This window comes from Stenella coeruleoalba, assembly GCF_951394435.1.
Source record: "Stenella coeruleoalba genome assembly, chromosome: 16".
Lineage (NCBI taxonomy): Eukaryota > Metazoa > Chordata > Mammalia > Artiodactyla > Delphinidae > Stenella > Stenella coeruleoalba.
This window is the reverse complement of record NC_137162.1, coordinates 20,631,726-20,659,600: the sequence shown is the minus strand read 5'-3', so window position 1 is coordinate 20,659,600 and position 27,875 is coordinate 20,631,726. Positions and strand designations below refer to the sequence as shown.

The window sequence follows — 27,875 nt, the reverse complement described above, 5'->3', positions numbered from 1 at the left end:
ATTGATCTTTGCTATCATTTCCTTCATTTCTTTTTCATTTATTTCTGATCTGATTTTTATGATTTCTTTTCTTCTGCTAACTTTGGGGGTTTTTTATTCTTCTTTCTCTAATTGCTTTAGGTGCAATGTTAGGTTGTTTATTTGAGATGTTTCCTGTTTCTTAAGGTAGGGTTGTATTGCTATAAACTTCCCTCTTAGAACTTCTTTTGCTGCATACCATAGATTTTGGGTCATCGTCTCTCCATTGTCATTTGTGTCTAGGTATTTTTTTATTTCTTCAGTGATCACTTCTTTATTAAGTAGTTAAGTAGTGTATTGTTTAGCCTCCATGTGTTTTTTTTGTTTGTTTTTGTTTTTGTTTTTTGCAGTATGTGGGCCTCTCACTCTTGTGGCCTCTCCCTTTGTGGAGTACAGGCTCCGGACGCGCAGGCTCAGCGGCCATGGCTCACAGGCCCAGCCACTCTGAGGCATGTGGGATCTTCCTGGACCGGGGCACGAAGCTGTGTCCTCTGCATCAGCAGGCAGACTCTCTAACACTGTGCCACCAGGGAAGCCGTGTGTTTGTATTTTTTACAGATCTTTTCCTGTAACTGATACCTAGTCTCACAGCATTGTGGTCAGAAAAGATACTTGATACAATTTCAATTTTCTTAAATTTACCAAGACTTGATTTGTGACCCAAGATATGATCTATCCAGGAGAATGTTCCATGAGGACTTCAAAAAATGTGTATTCTGTTGTTTTTGGATGGATTGTCCTTTAAATGTCAATTAAGTCCATCCTGTTTAATGTATCATTTAAAGCTTGAGTTTCCTTATTTATTTTCATTTTGAATCATCTGTCCATTGGTGAAAGTGGGGTGTTAAAGTCCCGTACTATGATTGTGTTACTGTCGATTTCCCCTTTTATGGCTGTTAGTATTTGCCTTATGTATTGAGGTGCTCCTATGTTGGGTGCATAAATATTTACAATTGTTATATCTACTTCTTGGGTCGATCCCTTGATCATTATGTAGTGTCCTTCTTTCCTCAGTTCTTTTCATTCTTTTTTCTTTATTCTGCTCTGCAGTATTTATTTCCACTATTTTATTTTCCAGGTCGCTCATCTGTTCTTCTGCCTCAGTTATTCTGCTATTGATCCCTTCTAGAGGATTTTTAATTTCATTTATTGTGTTGTTCATCATTGCTTGTTTCCTCTTTAGTTCTTCTAGGTCCTTGTTAAATGTTTCTTGCATTTTCTCTATTCTATTTCCAAGATTTTGGATCACCTTTACTATCATTATTCTGAATTCTTTTTCAGGTAGACTGCCTATTTCCTCTTCGTTTGTTAGGTCTGGTGGGTTTTTATCTTGCTCCTTCATCTGCTGTGTGTTTTTCTGTCTTCTCATTTTCCTTAACTTACTGTGTTTGGGGTCTCCTTTTTGCAGGCTGCAGGTTCATAGTTCCCATTGTGTTTGGTGTCTGTCCCCAGTGGCTAAGGTTGGTTCAGTGGGTTGTGTAGGCTTCCAGGTGGAGGGGACTAGTGCCTGTGTTCTGGTGGATGAGGCTGGATCTTGTCTTTCTGGTGGGCAGGTCCACATCTGGTGGTGTGTTTTGGCGTGTCTGTGGCCTTATTATGATATTAGGTAGCGTCTCTACTAATGGATTGGGCTGTGTTCCTGTCCTGCTAGTTGTCTGGCGTAGGGTGTCCATCACTGTAGCTTGCTGGGTGTTGAGTGAAGCTGGGTCTTGGTGTTGAGATGGAGATCTCTGGGAGATTTTCGCCGTTTGATATTACGTGGAGCTGGAGGTTTCTTGTGGACCAGTGTCCTGAAGTTGGCTCTCCCATCTCAGAGGCACAGCAGTGACTCCTGGCTGCAGCACCAAAAGCCTTTCATCCACACAGCTCAGAATAAAAGGGAGAAAAAATAGAAAGAAAGAAAGAAAGAAAGAAAGAAAGAAAGAAAGAAAGAAAGAAAGAAAGAAAGAAAGAAAGAGAGAGAGAGAAAGAGATAGAGAGGGAGAGAGAGAAAGAAAGAAAGGAAGGAAGGAAGGAAGGAAGGAAGGAAGGAAGGAAGGGGAGAAAATAAAATAAAGTAAGAAAAAATAAAAAATAATTATTAAGAAAAAAATTTTAAAAAGTAAAAAAGAAAAGAAAAAAAAAAACCACGGACGGACAGAACCCTAGGACAAATGGTGAAAGCAAAGCTATACAGACAAAATCTCACACAGAAGCATACACATACACACTCACAAAAAGAGGAAAAGGTGAAAAAATAATATATCTTGCTCCCAAAGTCCACCTCCGCAATTTGGGATGATTCATTGTCTATTCAGGTATTCCACAGATGCAGGGTACATAAAATTGATTGTGGAGCTTTGATCCGCTGCTTCTGAGGCTGCTGGGAGAGATTTCCCTTTCTCTTCTTTGTTCGCACAGCTCCCGGGGCTCAGCTTTGGATTTGGCCCCGTCTCTGCGTGTAGGTCACCTGAGGGTGTCTGTTCTTCGCTCAGACAGGACGGGGTTAAAGGAGCAGCTGCTTCAGGGGCTCTGGCTCACTCAGGCCAGGGGGAGGGAGGGGTACAAAGTGAGGGGTGAGCCAGCAGCGGCACAGGCCGGCGTGACATTGCACCAACCTGAGGCGCGCTGTGCATTCTCCCGGGGACGTTGTCCCTGGATCCCGGGACCCTGGCAGTGGCGGGCTGCACAGGCTCCCGGGAGGGGCGGTGTGGATAGTGACCTGTGCTTGAACACAGGCTTCTCGGTGGCGGCAGCAGCAGCCTTACCGTCTCATGCCCGTCTCGGGTCTGTGCTGATAGCCGGGGCTTGCAACCCGTCTCTGGAGCTCCTTTAAGCGGTGCTCTTAATCCCCTCTCCTTGCGCACCAGCAAACAGAGGCAAGGAAAAGTCTCTTGCCTCTTCGGCAGGTCCACACTTTTTCCCGGACTCCCTCCCGGCTAGCCGTGGTGCACTAACCCCCTGCAGGCTGTGTTCACACAGCCAACCCCAATCCTCTCCCTGCGACCCGATCTCTGAAGCCCGAGCCTCAGCTCTCAGCCCTGCCCGCCCGGCGGGTGAGCAGACAAGCCTCTCGGGCTGGTGAGTGCTGGTCGGCCCTGATCCTCTGTGCGGGAATCTCTCCGCTTTGCCCTCTGCACCCCTGTTGCTGCGCTCTCCTCTGTGGCTCCGAAGCTCTCCGCTCCGCCACCCGCAGTCTCCGCCCACGAAGGGGCTTCCTAGTGTGTGGAAACCTTTCCTCCTTCACAGCTCCCTCCCACTGGTGCAGATCCTGTCCCTATTCTCTTGTCTCTGTTTATTCTTTTTTCTTTTGCCCTACCTAGGTATGTGGGGAGTTTCTTGCCTTTTGGGAGGTCTGAGGTCTTCTGCCAGCGTTCAGTAGGTGTTCTATAGGAGCAGTTCCACATGTAGATGTATTTCTGATGTATCTGTGGGGAGGAAGGCGATCTCCGCATCTTACTCTTCCGCCATCTTCTCAAATCTCCCGACATCAGCTGTTTGACTGCTGGAATTATCATAATATATGAGACCAAAATACATTGTAATGTTTATTTCGCTAGTGGATTTTTGATCTCTGCTAACACAGAAATCAAAACAAGAAAATGTCTTTAAAGAATAAAATTGAATAATTCAGTATCCACAGGGGGTGTGGGATAAACATAAAGATATTACATGCAAAGTTTTCTCATTTGACTTATTAGATAGTAATCTTCTAGATTTTTCTTTCATGTATAATTTTCCTTGGCAATTGACCTATTTGCAAGTTCAGAATCCCTACAGTGGCTCACAAACTCAATTACATTTTATCTGTTTTTTTTTTGCTTTCTAATAAGATTCTTAATAAGATAGGAAATTTACATAGCATTTCTTTAGAATTTTGACAGATCTGGGTCTCATATTTCTCTTGTATCTGTAAAATGAAAAATTATTTGAACCAATAAACTAATTTTTCTCTCATCTTATTCCTCCTCTTGTAGCTTATAAAATAAGATTCTGAGATGTATTTCTTTTCTCCGACTTAGGTCACCTCTCTCTGAAAGCTGTTGATACTTATTACTATTCCCAGAATACTACAGTCTTTTGGGAGAGCTGTGTTATTTAGTAATTGCTCATTATTTTTAATTAGTTCTGGAGGAGACATTTGGCATATTTATGTTGCCTGCTATTATTAGAATTATTGTTGTTTAATAATCTCAATATTGTAAGCTATGATATATGAAGTTTATTTCTGGTTTCCTACTGTTCACCGTCCCAGTTTCCCCTGTACACCTGGTCTCCACTGAAGAGACTTAATGCCACCCATGAAATGCATGAGTTGGCAGAACTGCAGTATCTCCTGGGGACTTGACTCAAGGGCTGGACCCTCCATGCTGAGAGGATCACTGGGTTCCCTTCTCTCTTTCCTGCAAGCAATAATGACTCTTGCTGAAATTCCCAGAACTAACCCTTGGCATGTGTTAAAGAAAAAAAAAAAATTCAATGACACTTGCTCAACATGGTAAGGCAGACTTGATTCAGGACCGTTGGGAGAGGTATAGGGACCACTGCAATGAGATTTTGCGGTGGGGGAGAAAGACTGGGCTCAACTAAAAATACAGTGTGGACAAGTGGGAATTTATAGCCAGGGAACACGGTGGCAGTCAGTGGATGGAAAATTATTAAGAGAAAACGTTAGGGGTAAGGAGAGTTCTGGCTAAACCGACCTAACCAGATTCTTGCTGAAGACAGGCCAGAGGAATCGAACATCATCTGGAGGACAGCAGAGAGTGAGGAACCTGATCAGCTATCGAGGGTAATCAGATATCAAGGGTCGGGGGTTCTAATTAAAATGACTTAGCAGGGGTTTTGCTAAAACTAGATTTACAAAGAAATGCACAGATGGGCCTAGGAGAAGGTTGAGGACCCTGACCAAATTTTGGTCAAGCAAGGAATTATTCTCACACACAGAGATAGTGGTCACTAACCCTGTCTCATGCATTTCTCTTATAAAGAAGAAGGTGTGAAGTGTTGAGTCACACTCCTTCCAAAAAAAAAAAAAAAAAAAAAAAAGTCCTCTAGACTTGGCTTCAGGGGAAAGAAAAGGATTTTTTTTAAATATAAAGGGCTGTTTTAAAAACAGCTGTATTAAAAAGCAACCCAGCTAGAGATGAATAGCCATGTAGTCTGAGAGTCATTTTCCTCACTTTGCCCATAAGGGTTTTCTTTATTGAAAATGTGTGAATGACTGAGAAGTTTTGATGTATTCAGCTCAATAAAAAAGTGGAAAAATGAAATTATGTACTAATTTGGTTGAAGATATCATAGTTACTAGGAATCAAAACTCTATCTAATGGCAGAGACAATGAACAGGATCTAAAAATGCTCTCCACACCCTATTATTAAGGATAGATTGCTTAGAAGTTAGAAGTTTGAACTCTAGATTCTGACCAACCGAGGTCAGAATTTTTGCTTCCCTATTTCCTTGCTTTGCATACTCAGAGGAGTTGCTTAATCTCTATGCCTCCGTTTATTCCAGAGGCATCTTGGAGGACATCAAGGGGAACATCCACCTACCTCTAGCACATTCCCCCAAAGTAGTTTCTTTTCAAACAGTTTCAAGGTTACTTCTTGACATAACAGTTATTAAAACTGTGATAAAAAGAAAGCCTTAGAGGAGACAATTTACTGCATTATTGAGGCCAACTCAGAGAACTAGGATTCATATTGAAGGTCAGGGACTTAAATATTTAAAGATTTAGGGATGAATGGCAAAATGATTTCTGCCTGTAAGGAACGTACAGTCCAGCAAAGGTAGGATGATGTTATTGAAGACAGACTGTCCCATCCATGAGATACAGAAAATTTGAGGAACTCAGGGAAGACAAAAAGATCAATGGCAATTTAGGGACAGTCATTGGAAAGCCCAGTGGAAGAGAATTTGTTAGATATGAAGATTATGAAGATTATAGTGGATTTCAACTATGAAAAAGGACAATGTGTTTTGTTTGGAGTCATCACTAACGAGTTTTATTTGGATTCTTTAGTATGGTGGATCTAGCAAAAAATTAAACTACAAATCTTTCTTGACTTACGGTAGGGTTACTCATGGTAAACTGAAAATGTTACAATTGGCAAATGCATTTAATGCCTAACCTACCAAACATCATAGCTTAGCCTTGCCTACCTTAAATTTGCTCAGAACACTTACATTAGCCTGTAGTTCGGCAACATCATCTAACACAGAGACTATTTTATAATAAATTGTTAAATACTTCATGTAATTTATTGACTACTTTACTGAAAGTGACAAACAGAATGGTTGTATGGGTGCAGAATGGTTGTAAGTATATTGGTTGTTTACCCTGATGATCTTGTGGCTGACTGGCAGCTGCCACGTGCTGGGGCTGCCCAGCATGCCAACAGAGTATCATGAAAGAGGGTATCCTATGGCATACCGCTAGCCTGGGAAAAGATCAAAGTTCAAAATTTGAAGTGCAGTTTCTACTGAATACATATTGCCTCATAAATCAAACCATTCTAGATTGAGGACTGTCTGTACTTCCTCAGGAGATGATTTATTGGGTTTAATTAGAAAGAGTATAATTAAAAGTAATAGGCTCAGAGTCTTCATTAGAATGCCCTTGGTACTGAATAATGCTCATAAACAAATGATAGTTCAAATATTTGTTTTGTAACCCATGAATAGAAGATTAAATGCACAAATTTGATAAGATTCTTATTTCCAATGCTTTATCACATATAAGAATATCATATAATCCTATATTATGAAACAGTGAGATCTCATGGTCATTAAAATACCCTAGATGTTAAGGAAACGGCCACGTACCTACTTATTCTATGTAATAATTATGCTATTGGCTTAGAATTTTAAAATTACATTATTTCTCTCTCCCTTTCTCTTTATCTCTGTCTCTGTCTCTGTTTCTCTCTATATATATAGATAACTACATGTGTATTTAAATAAATTATATATATATATAAATCATACATGATTTATGTATGTAGGATTATATATATGTGGACGTATATTTTACACATATATGTAAGGTTTTAGAGCAGGAGCGATGTTCTAGTAATGTCATGTGTGACCCAGAGCAGAGTCTGGAAACTGAGTGAAATTGATTACCCCAGGTGAAAATGGATCTGGTCACCAAACCATCCCTAGATGTTTAAACTATAGCTGAATAAATTTATTAACCATCAGTGTTTGTATCATACTTTCAACTAAGATCAACTGTTTGAACATCTACCAAAAACTTTTTCCCCATTTTTTTTCATTATTTTTACCACAAATTTAATATCTCTGAAGTTCTGAAATCTAGTACAGGTGGTTGACTGTCAAGGATCAACTGAGTATTGATTTTAAATGGACTATTTCTTTAGAAATTGACATCTCAGTTGAATATGGTGGCTAACAGGCATATAATAAGAGATAAATAAAGGAAGACGTATTATTACACTCTAGTCAAGATTACTTCTACTTGTTTCAATCCTGTGTAATATATGGTCTTCAAAAATATTACGCTGGCTTTGTTTACTGACATAATTTGTGCCAATCCTTATCTAGGCCCAAAACTCAGTGGTGGCAGGGAATATGTTTGTTTATCTTTCAGTGTTTTATCCCTAGTTCCTGGTAAAATATCTGCCACACAGTTTCATACATAAATTTCTAAACATTCAATAGACTTTAATAGAAATGAACTTCTAAAAACTGAATTTATTACCAATGTTTCAATGGGAGAAAAAGAAAGTGAAGAAATGATAGTGAAATCACAAGAAAAAAAGAATCACCTCAGAGAAATCATGGCACAGATATCAGAATTTTTAGAGTCAAATGATTAGAACAAAAGAAATACATAAATGGTTTCAGTAATTTACAGTGAAGGCTCCTATCCTGTGCCTACCTTAAGTCATGCCTAATATTATATATCATATAGTATTTTTAGCTACTTTTGAGATATAATTCCTATACCATGAAATTCATTATTTTAAAGTATAAAAGTTTTTAAAATTCAGTGGGTTTTAGTATGCACAAACTTATGCAAGCTCCAACACTGTGTACTCCCAAAATATTATTATTGCCTCCCAAAAACCCCTTTGTGAATTAGCAGTCACTCTTCATACTTCTGTAACCTCAACCTCAGGTAATCGCTAATGTACTTTCTGCCACTATGGGTTTCCCTATTCTGGACACTTCAAATAAATAGAACCATACGATATTTGGCCTTTTGTGCCTAGCTTCTTTCACTTAGTTTAAAGTATTCAGGTTCATCCATGTGGTAGCATGTATCAGTATTTCATTATTTTTATGGCTAAACAGTATTCCATTGTATTGGTATATAGCATTTTGTTTATCTACTCATTATTGAACCTTTGGATAGTTTCAAGTTTTGGCTTTTATGAATAATGAATGCTTCTATAAACACTCATGTACAAGTTTTTGTGTGAACAATTTCATTTCTTTTGACTATATACCCAGGAGTGGAACTGCAGGGAAATACGGTAATCTTATGTTTATATTTTTGAAGCAACCCCAAACCAATTTCCAAAGTCACTGGTCTATTTTAAATTCCTACTACCAATGTATTTGGGTTCCAATTTCTGCTCTTCTTGTCCTAGGTTTGTTATTATCCATTTTTTAAATTATAGCAATGATAGCAGGTATAAAGTGATACCTTGTAGTTTTAATTTGCATTTCCCTAATGACTAATAATGTTGAGCACCTTTCATGTGATTATTGGTCATTTGGATAACTTCTGTAGGTAAACTGATGTTTTCAAATACTTTGTCCATTATTTAATAGGATAGTCTTTTTATTGTTGAGTTGTATGAGTTCTTTACATAGTATAGGTAGTAGTCCCTTGCATATATTTTATTCCATTATCTGTTTTTTTAAAAAATTCTTGATAGTACCATTTGAAGGACACATGGTTTGTTTTTTACGAAATCCAATATAAATATCTTTTTTTTTTTTTTTTTGCTTGGGCATTTTGGTGTCACATCTAAGAAACCTTTGCCTAATCCATGGTCATAAAAATTAAAGTCCATATTTTATATTTTTAGTAATTACATTATGTTCTTAATGCATTTTGAATGACTTTTTGTGCATGGTATAAGGCTGAGATCCAATTTTGTATTTTGCAAATGGATAGCAAGTTGTCTCAGCTCCACTTGTTGAAGAAATCATTCTTTCCTTAAGTTATGATTAAGTTATATTGGCATCTTTGTCAAAAATCTGTTGACCTTAAATGCAAAGGTTTATTTCTGAACTCTCAATTCTATTTCATTGATCTGTGTCTATACTTATGCCAGTACCACACACTCTTAATTATTGTTGTTTTGTAGTAATTTTTGAAATTAGAAAACATTATTTCCTCAATTTTAAGCTCTCTTTTTGTTCAAGATAGTTGTAGATATTCTGGTTCTACTGAAAATACATAAGATTTTTAGGATCAGCTTGTCAATTTCCACACACACACAAAAGAAACCTGGCTTGTGATGTAGGATGTGTTGGATTTATAGTTCAATATGGGGAGTAGCATTATCTTAATATTAAATTTTCCAATTCATGAACATGATATATTTCTCCATTTATTTAGGTCTTCTTGAATTTATTTCAGTGATGGTTTGTAGTTTTAAGTGTACAAGTTTTTCAAGTTTGTTAAACTTATTCCTAAGCATTTTATTGTTTTTTGACGCTATTGTAACCACTGCTTGTGTGTAAAAATACAACTGATGTTTGTATTATCTATATAATATCTATCTTATATCATGAAACCTTGCTGAAGTAGTTTATCAGCTTTAAGAGTTTTGTGTGTGTTTTTTTAGGATTTTGTATATACAAAATCGTTTATCTGTGAATAGAGAAATTTTTTTACTTCTCCTTTTTCAGTCTGATGACTTTTATTTTTCCTGCCTAATTGCCCTACTTAGAACCTTCAATATGATGTTGAATAGAGTGGACATTCTGGTGTTATATCTGACCTTAGGAGAAAAGCTTTCAGTCTTTCACCATTAAGGATGATGTCAGCTGTGGGTTTTTCATAAATGCCTTTTATTAGCTTGAGAAAGTTTCCTTCTATTCAAAGTTTCATTGAGGACTTTTAACATAGAAGGGGGTTTGATTTTGTCAAATACTTTTTTCCTGCATCAGTTGAGAGGATTGTGTGTTTTGTCTTTTATTCCATAAATACAGTATATTCTTTTGTTTAATTTTTTATGTTGGAGCATCCTTGCACTACTGAACACTTGGTTATGGTATATAATCCTTTGTATATTTGGCTGCATTTGGTTTGATCATATTTTATTGAGGAGTTTTGAATTTACATTCCTAAGGGAGTCTGTAGTTGTATTTTCTTGTAACACCTTTGTCTGCTCAAAGGTGATACTGGCCTCATAAAATAAGTTGGGAAGAATTTTCTCCTCTTCAATTTTGGAAGACTTTGTGAAGGGTTAGTGTTAATTCCCCTTCAAACATTTTGTGGAACTCATCAATAAATCCATTTAATCCTGGACTTCTCTTTTTGGGAAGATTTTGACGACTAATTCAATTTGCTTTGCTTTGCTTTTTTGGGGGGGGGTTACAGACTGTCTAATAGTTTCCAGAGGTTTCCGTAATGAAGTAGTACAAACTCTGTAAATTAAAACAACAGAAATTTATATCTTCACAGTTCTGAGTGCTAGATGTTTAAAATTATGCTGTTGGCAGGGTCATTCTTACTTGTCTTTTCTTAACTTCTAGAGGTTGGTTGCTGGCAATCTTTGGTGTTCCTCTGCTTGTAGCTGCATCACTCCAATGTCCATCTTCACATGGTCTTCCTTCCTCTGTGTGTGTCTGTATCCAAGTCCCCTTCTATTTATAAGGACACTGTTCATTGGATTTAGGGCTCATCTTAGTCCATTATGACCACATCTTAACTTTGATTACATCTGCAATGACCCTGTTTCCAAATAAGTCCACATTTACAGGTTCCAGGTGGATATGAATTTTGGGAGGGACACTGTTCAACCCAGTAGTTTGCTGCTAGCCTCCAAAAATTCACATCCTTCCCATGTACAAAATACATTCACTTCATCCTAACATTCCCCAAAGCCCCACCCTATTGTAGGATCAACTCTAAGTCTATGATAAACTCAAAAAGTCCAAGGTCTCATCATCTAAATGAGGTATGGGTGAGACTTTGGGTATGATCTATCCTCAAGCAAAATTCCTCTCCATCTGTGGACCAATGAGACTAAAAAACAAGTTATCTGTTTCCAAAATGCAATGTTGAATCATGCATAGATAGAATAGCTATTCACATTCAGAAAGGAAGAAATGGAAGGAATAAAGAGTAACGTGTCCCAAACAAGTATGAAAATCAGCAGGGGAAATTTTCATTAGATTTCAAGTCCTGAGAATGATTCTCTTTGGGTATATGCTCTGTTCTCTGGATTCCAAGGAATAGCCCCATGCTCTGGCCTATGGTAGCAGCCCATTGCCCCCCTTCAGCACTCAGAGATGGCACTGCCCTCTCAGCTGTGAAGGTGTTCGTTGCCCTACCTCTTTGCCCATGGAAACAACTGGAGCCCTGCCCTCTGGATCTGCAGAGGCAGACATGACTTCATCCTCTCGACTGTTTCCTTCTTGTAGACTTTTGGAAGTCTGATAGCCTTCCTGCATTTTGTTCTGTCCCTGTATACTTCAGTCCAAGCTGGCAGTGTTTCTGTTGATATACCTTTCTCAAAACATTTGCTGGTCTCCCATGGATGTAAAGTCAAAAGGATGCACACCACCTCTATGCTGGCTTCTGCTGAGATGTTTGATTAAAGTCAAATCGCACATGATTAATATCTTCAGCAAAAGATTTTCTGGTAGTATTCTTAGTGTTCTCTCCAGAGCATGCCTTAGTATCTTTCGTAATATGGATAGGCTGAGAATTTTCCAAACCACTTAGTTCTGGTTCCTTTTTACATAATAGTCCCTTCCTCAATTCCTCTCTTCTTTCACATTTTACTATAAGTAGCAAGGAGATATTGGGCTGTACCATGCCCACTTCTTGGAAATATCCTCAGCTAAATATCAAAGTTCATTGTTTAAAAGTTATACTTTCTGCCCAACATTAGAACACAGTACAGCCAAGTTGTCTGCCACTTATAACAAGGATCACCTTTCCTCCAATTTCCAATAAGGTATTCCTCATTTCCATCTGAGATCTCACCAGAAGCACCATTAACCTCCATATTTCTACCAAAAATCTCAAGACTATGTTGGCTTTCTCTAATACACTTTTCAAAAGTCTTTCAGCCTCAATACATTACCCAATTCCACTGCCACATTTTGAGATATCTTATAACATATCCACTTCTGATACCAAAATTTGTATTACTTTCTCAGACCTGCTGTAACAAAGTACCTGCTTCTTTTTATTTTAGTTTCTTACAGTGGGATGTTAGATTATAAATTTGAGATCTTCCTTCTATAATATATCTTTTTACATCATAAATTTCCCTGTAAGCACTGTGTTAGCTGCATTCCACAAGCTCTGGAACATTGTGTTTTCATGTATAGAAGAGTATTTTCTAATTTATCTTCTTTGATCCATTGATTATAAGAGTATTTGTTTAACGTTCCCATATTTGTGAATTTCCAGAATTCCTTCTGTTATTGACTTCTAATTTCATTTCATTTTGCTTAGAGAATATAATTTGTATGATTATAATCCAGTTAATTGTACTGAGACTTTTTTATGTTTTAGCATATGGACTACCTTAGGAATGACTCCTGTGAACTTGAAAATAATATATATATCTGAAATTGTTGTGCTTGTCAGTTTTTTCAGGTAGGTACAACAAAACACCACACACTTGGTAGCTTATAAACAACAGAAATTTATTGCTCACAGTTCTGGAGGCTAGGAAGTCCAAGATCAAGGCTCCAGCATGTTTGAATTTTGGTGAGAGCTCATTTCTGGTTTACAGCATGCTCCTTCTTGCTGTGTCCTCACATGGTGGGAGTGCTAGGGATCCCTGTGGGTTTCTTTTATAAAGTGCTAATCTCATTCATGAAGGTTATACATTCAAGATTTAAGCATTGCCTAAAGGCCCCACTCCTAATACCTTCATCTTTCGGGCTTATAATTTAAGCATATGAATGTAGGGGGAACAGAAGCATTCAGATCATAGCAGTGCTCTATAGTTATTTACTCAGTCTAGTTGGTTTATTGTGTCTTTTATATGTCCTATTACCTTGTTGATCTTCTGTCTCATTTTGTTACCCATTATTGAAAGTGAAGTATTAAAGCCTTCAACTTTTGATGTTCTTTCCATAATGATATATAGTTCTCATATTTTTTATAGGGTATCATGCATGGATTACTTTAGTTCTTTCAATATATTTAAAATACAGAAAGAGAGAACACATGCATTGGGGAAATAAGAAATGATACTTAGAAAGTTAAGTCTTTTGCTGTTGCATTCCTGACTTTTTGAGATAAAAATCAGAATGGGCAACAAATACTGTTTTCAATAAATTCTGTACCTTGGCTTTATTAAGGACAATTTCTAGTGATTATTTTTTCCTGTGTGTGGGCCATACTTTCTTGTTTCTTTGTGTGTCTTACACTTGTTTTGTTGAAAACTGAAGGTTTTAAATAATAAAATGTGACTATTCTGGATATCAGATTTTCCTCCCTTCCCATAAGCTGTTTATTGTTGTTTCTATTCTTGTTCGTACTGTTTATTTGCTTAGTGACTTTGCCGATGTAACTTTGTCAAGTCTGTATACTTTGTCTTCTGTGGCCACTGTAGTTTCTGCTCAGATAGCTTAGTGTCAGTTAATGATCGCCAGATATTTCCCGAAATGCCTAGAATGAATAAGTCCCCCAGACTATTTGCCAAGGGGCTCTGTGTTCACGTTGGGACATACCTTCAATGCTCAGGTAGGCAGTTTACAACTCTGCCTTCTTGCTTGTGCAGAGCTTCAAGGTCAGCCAGAGGTGAGGACTTAGGGCCTTCTCAGGTATTTCTTGAGCTTGCGCCTAGATCTTTGCATGTTCATGGACTATTAGATTCTCAGGAATATGTCAGAACTTTACAAAGCTTCTACGGCCATCTCATTTCTCAGATTTCTCTCTCTCTCTCTCTCTTTTTTTTGTCAGTTTTTTTGTTGCTCCTGCAACGTTAAACAATTGCTACTGATTGCTTTTGACAACTATCCCGGGAGAAAAAGGTGTTCACATTAGGTGGGCTCTACATCAGGTCAAGGAAAGAACACTCTTGCAGATGGAGTTTTCTGGGGAAATTCTAAATAAGTCAAATAATTACACTTCTCTAGGAATGGAGTTTTGTAGAAGCCTCAACCCAGTGTTTTAGAGGAGCTTCAATTCAGTTCCGCCCCATGGACTTTTAAGCTGCTGGTTTTTACTGTAATTATGGAGGTATTAGTTTTCAAGGGTACCACTGAGTCAGGTAGTGGAGGATGGGGATAGAGAAAGTTAAAACACCATAATGCTTGTTATTCTTACTGAGACACAGCTTTTTTTTTTCTGGATTAAGTGTTTTATGAATTGTTGCAAGTATTTGATTAATTTCCAGATTTGTCAAAAAGTTGATATTCACAATGTTTGCCAGTGTTCTCTTTGATTTTATGAAGTAGAGAAGTTGTGAAAGTCCTTACTCAACCATCGTAACTGACGTTGTCTTCCTACCATGTTCTTTTGAATTACTATGCAATGATGTTGCCAGCATTTTCTTTTAGATGCTGAAAGAAAAGTGGGGAGTTGTTCACAATGCTGTGAAAGTCATATTTTAAAATATCTCCTTCATTTAGTAAATATGTAACTGGATATATCATCTCATGGACTAAGCATTCATATTTTAGAAAGAGCAGGAATGGCCTTATCTGTACAGAAATGATATAGGTAAAGGTGGAATGTGCTTGAATGCTTGTCAGGACATGTTATGGCCTAGATATGTTTATGTCTTCTAAAGATGTGTAGAAATATTATCTTTCAAAATAAAAATTAAAAAAAATCTTTTTTAAAGGAAAGTTTTGTTTGCATTAAGGTGATAACTTGAAAGCATTAACCTGAGTTTTTGTATCTATAATTTATTGTACTGTAAAATGAATATGCCACGTGCTTCTGTTTTAGAAACTGCATTATAAATATAACATGGTTTTCAAATATATCATGATTAAGAATATTTTTAGTATTAAACCAGAGAATAGTTTAGATGCTATCCTTCGTGGTAGAAGGATCTTGCCATGGGTGTGCACACCGCAGTAGAGACTGGTGAAAAAGGTCAAGCTGGTGGTATACAGGTGCACAGCTAGGGAGGCTAGACCTAAGTGTGCACATAGTGGTGGCAGTCAGCCATGAGGTTTCAGGCTGGCATCTTGCACCCATGTTGCCACAGAAGCCTGGGCTGGTGGCCTGTGTGAATCCCTGGCTCTGATCGAGGTGCAAGGAGGGAGTGGGGAGGGAACTGAGTGGCTGGTGTTTGTGAACATGAATACACCTAGGACAAAGCATGGTGAAATCTGCATTGGGTCCACTATGGCTGTGCTGACCATTGGTTTCTTCAGCGGCAAAAGCTACTAAGATCTCCTGCAGAGCTCATCACTGGGAACCACAGCTGCTGCTGCTGCATGGCTGATACCGGTAGCCCCTGCTCTTCTTTTTTGTTCCTAGCCATCTCTATATATCAGAGATTTGCTGGTCTCTGGGTGGGGTGAAATCAAAGCAGGTCCTTTTTTTGGTGCCCCAAAAGAGTGGGGAAGCTCGTCACTCACTCCACTCTCTCTTTCCAGTCAGAGGAACACTTTCTAGGTGGGGAGTTTCCTCTCGGCACTGAGCAGTGCTGGCCTGGGGAATGATGATGATGCAGGCAAAATGAAGCTGTTCTTCCTTCACATTTTTCCTGGTTATTCTCAGGTTTTTTGTTCTAGTATGCTGCTGAAGTTTCTTAAGTAGACCCCTGTGCTCTTCCAGAGCTGTTTGTTTTTTTCCCATAAATAACTGTCAAATTGTCCATCTTTGTTGTGGAACAGAGGCTGGCATCTCCTACTTTGCCATCTTGGTGATGTCACTCTTTATTCAATTTAAATTGAGCTTTGCTTGGAAGGCATCTACAGAATTCTACTAGATTTTTCTCTTGATATTTTTCTTTTAACATGCCATAATATTTCAGATTAATCATTTCCAGTTGAAGGTTAGGTGGAAGCTACTCAATTTCATGGTTAAATTGATTTTGAAATACAGAAATTTTTTTTCACTTGGTGTGAGGTTTGAAACAAACTGTTGGAACTATAGTTTAAGCTTAGAAATTTGTAGATTGTGTACTGAAAATTTGTGTGATAGTGATAATTTTACTTCCTGTTTTAACTCTTGTCAGCATGGGAAGGTTATAAGTCTGTTGAAATTACTTGTATTTCAAACATTCGTTTTTATGGAAATGACTTTAAACCAATATAAGTTTCGTATATAAGCTATATCTCACCTTGAAAGTTTAGATGGATTCACTAAGAAGTATTATCATCTGCAACAGAAGCTCATTTCTAAAGCCAGTCAGTGTTTAACAATAATGATTGAGGTTAGTTCTTCTTATTCAAAAAAATTCAATTTGGGTCCTGCCATCAAAAATCACAATAAAACTTCACCACTGGTAAACCATCAACCTGCTATGTGGTAAAGCCAAGTTAGGATATTCAACTCCCATTTCTTATGAAAATTCATGAAATGACAATGTTAAATCCACTAGAGCAGATGATGTTCACCATTGGTACTACTGATTCAACAGGCTAAAATATTTTCCACATAGTACGTGCTGATGAATAATATAATAAATAAACATATCTTTAAACAACTTACACTTTCACAAGCTTTGTAAATCTGTCCAAATGAGTCTTTTTATGCTTCACCCATACCTTTACCACCATGAGTTACAGCACATCATAGCAGATTTCACTTCAGGTTTTAATGAGCTAGTATTTTCTCAACTTCTTTGAAAATATTCTTACCTGTGGTTATTCCATGCAGGCTATTCATAAAGGCTAATTCTTCAATCACTTCAAACTCAGTATTGACTCCTGGAAAAAAGTAAAATTTGTTAACTCATCAATAGTCAAGGAGAACAACTCAAAATCACCCAGCTTATTTTTAATTGACTACTGATTTGCTCCTAATATCCACAACTCTTCAATTTTTTTTTTCACAGAAAGGCAAATAGTTTTTAACAATTTTGTTTCTCTCTGGACACATTTCTTTTGCTGTTGTAATCAAAGATGGTGTAATTAACCCACAATTGGTAAACCATTTTCTTTGCTTGGCTAACAAATGAGTCACTCAGGCACTTTAGTTGTGGTCTTATTTTTATTTTAGTGAAGCAGTTCTGCTGTGATAAGATATTGTTTCAAATTTTCTAATTTTTATAAACATTGCTTTCCAATATCCCACAATAGGGATATTGTCATGAGTGCTTAGTTTGCTAAAGTCAATGTATAATGAATTCTTTTAGAATAGCTATAATGCCATTGCATAATAAATACAATTCTTTGACTTCTAATTCAATGACAAAATAATCCACACTATTGTGCCTTTAAATCACAACATTACTTCTTCTTCTTGTTGTTATTTTTACATCGTTTATTATGCACTAGTAATAAAAAGATAAATAAAATATCTTGATATTTTATGCCCTATTTGAGCGCCATATATGAGGCACCAAAACACTGTCAGTTATAACTGCATCGCTCAAGTTGTAGTGTGCCAAGCAGCAGGGCAAAGTGATGACAGAACCACATCTGGTCTCTGTTACAACTCTGTCACTATAGCAGGAAACCAGACATGGAGAATACATCTGAGCATCGCTGTATCCACATATAGTCTCTGTTACAACCACTCAACTCTGCCACTATAGTAGGAAAACAGGCATGGAGAATATATAATGAGCACAGCTGTACTGTAATAAAACTTTATTTGTGGACATTTACATTTGAATTTAGCATAACTTTCATGGCTGAGGAAATATTGTACATCTTTGATTTTTTTTTCTTTTTGGCTATTTAAAAGTAGCTCACGGGCCAAACAAAAATGGGCCAGATTTGACCCCAAGTGTAGTTTGCAGATCTCTGGTTCAGAGTATGGATTTTGCTGTTGGTACTCTTGTCTCCACTTTCTTGAGCAGCCAAATTCTTGAATAATATATATAACCTTCAGTTTCCTCATCGATAAAATTGGGAAAATAGTAATAACTCTGTCATAGGGCCATTGATAAAAAACAAATACGTTTATATTTGCAAGATGCTCAGACTGGTGCCAGGTACATAATAACATATGTTGATAGTAATCATTAATTTTGGTTTTTATTTCTGTTGGCTATGGACTTAGGAGTTAATTCAGTGGGTTTATTATCAATTAGCCCAAGCACAAAGATGTTTTTATTCTGAGGGATCTTCTAGAAAAATGAAATGCCAAATATTTAAACCTCAATTATTATTTCATGCCTGTTAGTTAACATACTTGCCTAGTTAATCATACTTGCCTAAAGTTGATGAAACTACAGCATATGAGGACACATTTGTGGGCAATGTATGGTTGTTTCACTTTGTTATTTATATCAAGAATCTACAGGGTGGGAAGTCTAGAGGGGTCCATGTTTTCCACCCACAGGGATGGCCTGGGTATATCAGGGGACACACCCCCTCTATGACGCCCATAGATGGTCTTTAGCTAAGACCATCTCAATGCTTTTAGCAATTATATATAAATAAATTCAATAGACAAATTCACAGTTATTACTCTAAGAGCCTCAAGTTGTATATATTCACTGTGTAAAGTGGTTTGTCAGCCAACTAGTTACGGCAGTACGCTTATTTTGAAATGTCTAGCAAGTCTTGCGTGGAAAAGAAATGTAGATGGATTTGATTTATTGTTTTCTATACAGAACAATAAAGCCTGGAAAGGGGCTTTTGAGTCTTTATTTATTGGTATAAATTGCCACAGAAGCAGGTGCCATCCCTGGCTTGATCATTTGGAATATGTTTATACATTCAGCTCAATTACAGTTGGAGGGAGGGTAAGTTGGTCTCCAAAACTTGTGACCCCTACAGGGTAACCTCGGAGAGCTGTAACGATAGCCTGTCACACTCTGCTCCTCAGTCCCAACCTATCTCAAGTAAATACAAGATGCAGATAAAAGCAATGTCTTTGATATGCAAATTATTCTTTTTTCTTTTCTTTTTTTTTTTTTTTTTTTTTTTGCTGTACGCAGGCCTCTCACTGTTGTGGCCTCTCCCGTTGTGGAGCACAGGCTCCAGACGCGCAGGCTCAGCGGCCATAGCTCACGGGCCCAGCCGCTCCGCGGCATGTGGGATCCTCCCGGACCAGGGCACGAAGCCGTGTCCCCTGCATCGGCAGGCGGACTCTCAACCACTGCGCCACCAGGTAAGCCCTGCAAATTATTCTTTAATACACGTCCTGGATTTCCAACTTCCAAACACATTGTGCCTTTCCTGTATAGAAAGCTAAAAATTTTAGCAGACACTATCTTCAACTAATATGAGAATTTCTAGAGCAGCCAAAATAGAAACGTCCACACTTTACAATATACTGTAGTATTAAGCAAGACTACATGAAACGCACAAAAGGGCAGATGTGCTTTGTTAAATCCAGTTTATTTCATGTCTACTTAACACTAGTGCAATATAGCTCTGCCAATAATAATAATTGGAATGCAATTATAATTGCCCATCCTTCATTACCTGAGCCCTATTGTAATTTTTTTATAATCAGTTTACAGCAAGTTGATTGTTCCCCCTCCCTTTCAAACGTAGGGACAGAGATGGTTGAAACAAAATTTGCCTATACAACTAAATTGCAGAGCTCAGTCCATCACAGCATCCAGGGAAACATAAGGATGTTAAACATAAATGCACATTACGATAGCTCATGTCCAGCCTAAATTTGCACATTTACTTTCAATTGCATTTGATTATTCAAATGATGTTATTACCATGATCATAACTGTTTTGCAAATTATGGCAAATAATTTTGGCTGCAACTATGAAGTGAAGATGATAATTTGCTCTGAGCACCTATTCGGAGGGCAATTAATCAGGCAAGTATCCTAATCAAGAAGCTTGAAGCAGTGTGTTAGACAGAGCCTGGATACTTACCACCAGGGAAGAAGATGTGGAAAGAATATTGAACTTGAAAATGAGCTCTGCCACTGAGTTCTTGCATGATATTGGACAAGTCACTCCACCTCTGTGCAGTTTTCATGACATGCATTTCTTTTTAATGCTGCCATGAGTTTGCTTAAGTTGGCTCCTCTGCTGGGAATACCTGCTTCCCTTTTACCCAAGACCCACTTGGTTCTCTATTGTCTGGTCTTCATGTTTATTATTTATTTCAACTACTGTATTCTTTAGTTCTTATTAAACCTGATTCTCTTTTATGTTTCATTATCTCCCCTACACTCCTAATATTTTTACCTATATAATCATCATTTTCAGTGTACTTTTAACTAACTTATCAAAGCCTTATTTTAAAGGCTTTGCTAATTTCAACATTTGAGCAATTGTGAATCTCTTACTTTAAAGTATTATTCCTCTTCACTGTGGCTGGTATTTTCTGTTTCCTTCTCATGTCCAGTATTTTTAAAATTTATTTGAGACATTGTGGGTGATATATCAGAGAAACTAATTTCTGCAATCCTCCTCTGAAGACAAATGCTATTGTTTTTCTATCGCCAGTTAAGTCGCTAACACATCAAACTGAGCTTATAGAGCAGAGGTCAGCAAACTACAGCCCTGGGCCAAATCTGGACAACTATCTGTTTTTATAAATAAAGTTTTATTGGACCACAGCTACACCTATTTGTTTAGGCATTATCTATGGCTACTTTTTGGCTAGAATAGCGAGGTGAGTCATTGCTATGAAGACTGAGTGAACTACAAAACCTATAATATTTTATATCTGTCCCTTTACAGAGTTTTTTTTTTTTTTACCAATTCCTGTTCTAGGAAATAAGCCTGACATGTGTATTTAAAAAAAAAAAATTCCCAGATGATTTTAATATATATCCTTTTATAGAAAACACTCCATTAACATATCTATAAGATCCCTTATATTTCTGAGATTCTTTAATTGTAGATATCAGTGTAGATGTCCGATTATAAATTCATGAAAAAGAGCATGCAATTTTAATCTCAGAATAAGGACACAAAATCTCCAGTCTCCTATTGGTTAACTCATACTGATACTGTTACTCTATTTTAAATATAAAAACAAAACAAAACAAAAAGGTCCTTTGGGAGTCCATGGATGCAAGAAAAACCATCTCAAAAATATTTCAGTGTAGCTATGGTCTAAGATTCAGAGCATATTTATCATATTTCAATTTTTTTGGTTTGATTTGCTTTGTTTTGATTTTGTTTCTTTTGCTTCTTCCCAAACTAGCTGTTGTCTACACGGCTAGGAATATAGCACTTGGCCTTTTGGAGGCAAAGAGATACTACAACCAGAGAAGGCACTCAACATAATTTACTTTGGAACAATACACAGGAATTTTCAGATGTCAATTTCAGGGATTTGGGACATAAATGAGATGGGAAATACTCATTAATCGAGTCTAAGCTGCCTGTTTCTCAAAGGACATAGAATCAATATAGGTCAAATTTTCTATTTCTTCAAAGCCTATCTTACTAAGCACCTTGAAAGAGATGTTATGGGCAGTTTTCCTATAGATTTACTGTTTGGCATGCAAGAACATCAACCTCTTTACATATTGCGCAGAGAGAACTTTAAACTGTGAAACAGGTATGCCTGATGGAAGGGTAAAAACAATCAAACACCAATTCTATTCTATGGGAATGCATTCTGTAATAAGATAGTGATGTGGGCGGATGAATTTTGAATTTTCATGTTGTAAATGTTGATTTTAGAAAGAATGATCCTATCACTTTCTACCCCTAAAACAGATACATAAGCAAATAGAAAGAATGCCTTTTACCAACACAAAAGTTGAAATAATCAGGTAAAAATAATTTGAAATATATATGAAAGAAAAGAGTTACTGTACTAAATACACAAAGAGTTCCTACTATCAATAAGGAAATAAATATTATAAATTAATAGATTAATATCCAAAATATATGAAAAGCAAATACATTTAATACTAGTTTTCACTAATGATATATGTTAATTTAAATGCCCACATTTATTATTAACATGTTCTATTAGAAAAAAGTATCGCTGTTGAATTTTTCCCTAAAGATACATACATATTGGAAGCAATAGTACTCAGTGCTATAAAGAAATGAGTTATCAAGCTATGAAAACACATGGACAATTTCCAGATCCTCTATTTTTCATATGCATTCTTTTCTGAAAATTGATCTTCCTTTTAGGAACTCTTGTGAGATGAAAGCACAGGGTTTCCTTTCCTATTTCTCCTCTCATAATCCTCATTTTCCTACTTCTTGCCCATCCTAGATCTAACTCTGGCACATCACCCTGGGCATACAAACTTTTAAGCTATCAACAAAGGGTTGATTCAAAGATATTGGTGTTGTGCTATGTGCCTCTTCCAGGACGTGTGTAATAAACTTCTTTATTTCAATTAAAAAAAAAAAAGAAAAGACATGGAGGAAACTTAAATGCATATTATTAAATGAAAGAAGGCAATCTGAAAAGGCTATATACTATGATTCCAACTGTATGACATTCTGGAAAGGGCAAAGCTATGGAGACAGTAAAAAGATGAATATTTGCTGGCTAGAGGCAGGGGGAGAAATGAATGGGCAGAGCACAGAGGATTCTGAGGGCAGTGAAAAACACTGTGATATTATAAGATGGCTGTAGGCCACTATACATTTACCCAAACCCATAGAATGTACAACACCAAAAGTGAATCCTAAGGTAAGCTATGAACTTCAGGTAATTATGACGTGTGACTGTAGGTCTATCCTTGGTAAAAAATGTACCATTCCTGTGAGTGATGTTGATAATGGGCGAGGCTATGCATGTGGGCTGGTGGTATATGAGAAGTCTCTGTATCTCCCTCTCAATTTTGTGGTAAACCTAAAACTGATCTAAAAAAATAAAGTCTTAAAAGATGTACACATGTACATGTGTGTATATGTATCTTACAGTACAACATTCTTTCAATGGAATTCAAAGTAATCACTATAATAATTCCTATTGATAATTTAAGTTATATTCTTTTTTCTCTAAACATGTTAGCTAGCTGGAGAGTATATGTATTATTATATATCATTTCATATCATACAATTGTACATTATCTGATATGCATATATATAAAACCAGAAACATTTACAGCACAAGGTGTTGACCTTTGTGTTAGGAGGTTATAATGATTTTTATTTTCTTCTATGTGCTTTTGTTATTTAGTTTCCAAACTGTTTAAACTAAACATCAATTACTTTTATAATTATTTAAAGGAAATTAAAGCTATCTAGAAAATAGGAGAAACCATGTTTCCTTCCAAGGTACTTTTTCCCTACTACGGTTCCCTCTCTGTTTCTCTTTCTTAGAGGCAAAGATAAATGCGAGTGGCCTCAAGTTTAAGAAAAGTACAGTCATTTACTCTGACCCATCTCCGAAGTTCTTCGGACTTCCCTGGGCATGTGATGATATTCTTGTTAGAAGAAAAATGTGGATTTTCTAAGGATGAACTGGGAAGGCAAGTTGGGGCAGGGGGAAAAGCCATTGGCTTCAGAACTGAACAACTTTTCTACCCCAATTCCACTATTAACTGAGCCAGGCTATTCTCTATGTGAGAACTCATGGCTTTTATTTATGAAATAACTTTTGGCTAGCTCATCTAGAACACGAGCTAGCCAAAATCAAGCTGGCAGCTTGATTTCTCAGTAATTGTGATTAAACCCAGATCTGTTGAGTTTTAAAACTGCATAAGCTATTTGTAAGAAAGTACTTTTTAGGGGTAACTTAATATAAAGGAAGCAACCTATTAATAAAATAGTATTTATAGTGTTTAAAAATGTGGGGTCTATAGGACTATCTCTTATCTATAGATATTAACCTATGGATAATACTTACAGAGCTATTTGGTAATGAGAGCTGACAAACTGGAAGATTCAATCAATAAAATAAAAGCTTTAGCAACAGTAATAGCAGTGATAATAATGCTAATAGTAGTAATGCAATTAAATATAGTTGAAAAACCCATCTATTTTACCTCTAGATATTTATAATATGCATGATGTTTTGCTTATGTTATCTTCCAAATATTCAATATGCTATGCCAAAGGAAGTAGACAAAACTAAATTAATAAAGCTAAATTAGCATGTATTAATTCATCATCAACATGACTTCGTGGCATTTATAAGCAAAGCATTTCTCCCATCCTGTATCTCTCATCCTAAGGTCTCTGTCAAATTCCTAGTTTCTCTGTTTTCAATCTTTATGTTCATTCCCTTCAAGTCAATATGATCAACACCTCTTATTTTAATTTATTGTTAAAAACTTATATGTTAGACTCTGACAAGAATAACATAAAATAGTACCCTAAATACACTTATTTAAAATCCTCCCCAATCTACTACCCCAATATTATTATAACTAATGTTTTCATAACTATTTCAAACAATTTCATATAGGTACTTGTATGAGTATATGTAAACTATGATTTTTGTGTAAAGGAAAAATCATTATTTTTGCTCATTTCTTCTACCATTATTTTTCCCTATCACCTGCCAAAACTATTGTTATTCTGTGATGTAAAGAAAAAGTACAAAATGTGTGTACCTTATTGTACATAAATTTTATCTCGTAAGAAAAAAACCCTGCAAAATATTGATGTCTAGTTAATGATATGCATTAAATAAAACATTCAGATATAAATACTGATATCTAGAATTTATTTGAAATGTAACAAAAAATGATGGATCAGCAGATGGATAAATGGATCTGCAGGAAGTACTGTAAAATATTAATTGCATAATATTGGTGGTAGATGGTTAGGTATTCACTGCAAAATTCTTTAATTTTTTTTTTATGTTTGAAATTTTCCTAAGAAAATGTTGGATAAAGGTAACTAGAAGAGCCCCAGATTCCTAGAATACAATAAAGATCAGGTGTGATGTTTTTACAATAATCTAGGGAAGAAATAATGAGGGAGCAAGCTGGGTAGATTATATAAACTGAAGGCTTGTGTGTCAAGAAAAGCAGTCAGAGAGATAAGATACTAGGGAAAAAGAAGCAAGCAACGATACTTGGAAATTATCTGATGTCCAGAGTGATGAAAAGTAAGAATTTAATTATGATTAGATAGTTCTAGCAGAATAGAGATTCTGGAGGATGCAGAGGTCACACAGTGCTGGTAGATAATAGAATTCCAACTAGCTAGAGTGGAGAGACATCACTTAAAAACACAAGCACTTATTCGAGAGCCCTAGAGTAGCTGAAGGCTGACCTGCAAGAGCTTTGGTTCATAAGTTGAGCTGGATCATGAAAGCACTGCAGCCAGAGGCTCCCAGCTAACTGGCCTGGTTGCATCAGGATAGCAAGTTATTTCTTGAAGGGAAACCTTAATGGTGAACTTCCCCAACTATCATTCTGAACACTCTGAATGCCATATTGTTGAGAGTCCGAATTTAGTTGTCTACTCAAAGATTTTCGAGTGTTGTTCTGATGGACAGCTAAATAGTGGCTTATTTTGACATCACTGAGGTTGGATTTTAGGCTTTGTTAGGGTGGGTCTAGTGTAGGGCTAATCTAGGGTTAGAGAAAACTTCCTCCTAAAATGTAGCTTTTCTAGAATTTCAAATAAATGCCTGTCTCTCCGCCCTGGCTGGTTGGAATTTTAATATCGCCCAACACTGTGTGAATTACAGAATCTCCAATAAGTTCACAGCTTACCAGTAGCTCTTCTCTATCAGGCCCCGTAGGACCTTGTCTTAGGCATATGAAGCTCAGTACTCAGCCAGAGATGCAAGGGGACCCTGACACAGACTCTGGGGCTACTTCTCAGGGCTGCTTCCTTTTGAAGGCCCTAGGGCAGAATCCCTTCCTTGTCTCTTCCAGCTTCTAGAGGCTGCTGGCTTTCCTTAGCATGTAGCCACATCCCTCCTATCTCAGCTTGCATCCTCTCATTGCCTTCTCTCTCTTACCTACTGCTTCCCATTTATAAGGACCCTTCTAATTACATGGAGCCAACATCTCCCCATCTCAAAATCCTGCATTTACATATATCAGCAAAGTCTCTGTTATATGTATGGTCACATATTCTTAGGTTTCAGGAATTAGGACATGGACATCTTTGGAGGGTCATTATTCAGTCTACCATACATATGAAGAGGCAAATTTCTCTGAAGTCCCAATTTCAACAAAATAAAAATGATTACGTACCTTTTCAAATATATTCGAATTCCAACTATTACATTCCTTAAAAACATACTGACCAAACACACACACACACACACACACACACACAATTATAGCAGCTTTGAATTAATGATATAATCCCATGGACAATTTCCTCTTAATAGCCCAGAGATGTGGAAGACTAAATCCTATGTTTTTACAGGAAGACTCTTCTCTCTATGAGATCTACCTGCTGCAATCTCAAGGCATTATAGATTGAATAAAACTTTCATTTAAAATAACACTATGAAATTAGCCTTGGAGAAGAACCTCATACCTGAGGGTGAGATGGCTGTGCATATATTTAGAATGTTCTTCTTTCTAGGAGCTCTTGGTTTCAAATTCTCTCCTCTGTGCACAGCAATTTACCTTTGTGAAGTGACTTCCAACACTTCTTCTCAGTTTTCATTCTCCTTAACGTGGACTGGTCTTTCCTGATAGATTGCCATCGTTTAAAATTCTCAATAATATTCCCCTGGAGGTTTTTCTCTCCCTGCTCTGCAATATGAAACGATGTACAGATATTTATCAGAAACTCAGGACACTTTAACACATTAAATGTCACTTCTTGGGAAATTGTAATAGTAAGTCAAAACATGCAGCCTAGCTACAAATAGCTTTACATGTGTTTCTCTTTCTTTCTGAACTATTATAGAATAATGTAAATAATATTACCCTTTCACTCTAGCTTTTTTTTTTTTGCGGTGCGCAGGCCTCTCACTGTTGTGGCCTCTCTCGTTGCGGAGCACAGGCTCTGGACGCGCAGGCTCAGCGGCCATGGCTCACGGGCCCAGCCGGTCCGCGGCATGTGGGATCTTCCTGGACCGAGGCACGAACCCGTGTCCCCTGCATCGGCAGGTGGACTCTCAACCACTGCGCCACCAGGGAAACCCCTCTAGCCTTTTTTTAAGATGGAGATATTTCTCCCAATCTGGGACATGACCTTAACAGTTAAACTATCTCTTTTACTTGACATGGTCCTAGGTCTGAGGAATGAACAAAATACCTTCTTCAAGGAATTTGAAACTCAAAGAGGATGAGTGAATTATACACATTTAAATTTAATACAAAAAAACCCCAGAATTTAAATTAGGCTTTTAAATGCCTCAGTAGCTCAAAATTATATTTGGTTTTATGTCGCTTCCTCTCAGAGTGTTACGCTTGACCCTTAACCTAGACCACAAAATATTTATGCAGAAAGGATACTCTCTTCCATTCAGAGTCACATGTATCTCCTAGCACAGGACTGAGCAAACTAATAATAATGCAATGCAGAATGGATTTATTCAGCAATTCTGTCATCAAAGAAGCTGTTAAGAGAATGAAAAGTCAACTCAGAGAAAGAGAAAGGAAGAAATCTGTGTGTGTGCATATGCATGTGTGTACATAAATTTCATATATATAAAGTTTTCCAAAGTGGGAAAATCAACTTATAAGTAAAACTTATAAATAAGTTATACTTATAACTTATTCAACTTACATATATTCAA

The 27,875-nt window shown here is 36.9% G+C and overlaps 1 long non-coding RNA gene across 1 annotated transcript; it reads right to left on the bottom strand.

Moving 5' to 3' along the window:
• Positions 1–3,376: 3,376 nt before the first annotated feature.
• Positions 3,377–26,759, bottom strand: LOC307174973. The gene is made up of 3 exons (XR_013824222.1): positions 26,663–26,759; positions 16,997–17,065; positions 3,377–3,502 (listed from the first exon to the last, which is right to left on the bottom strand). It is a non-coding gene; the product is annotated as an uncharacterized lncRNA (long non-coding RNA).
• Between the last annotated feature and the right edge of the window lie 1,116 nt (positions 26,760–27,875).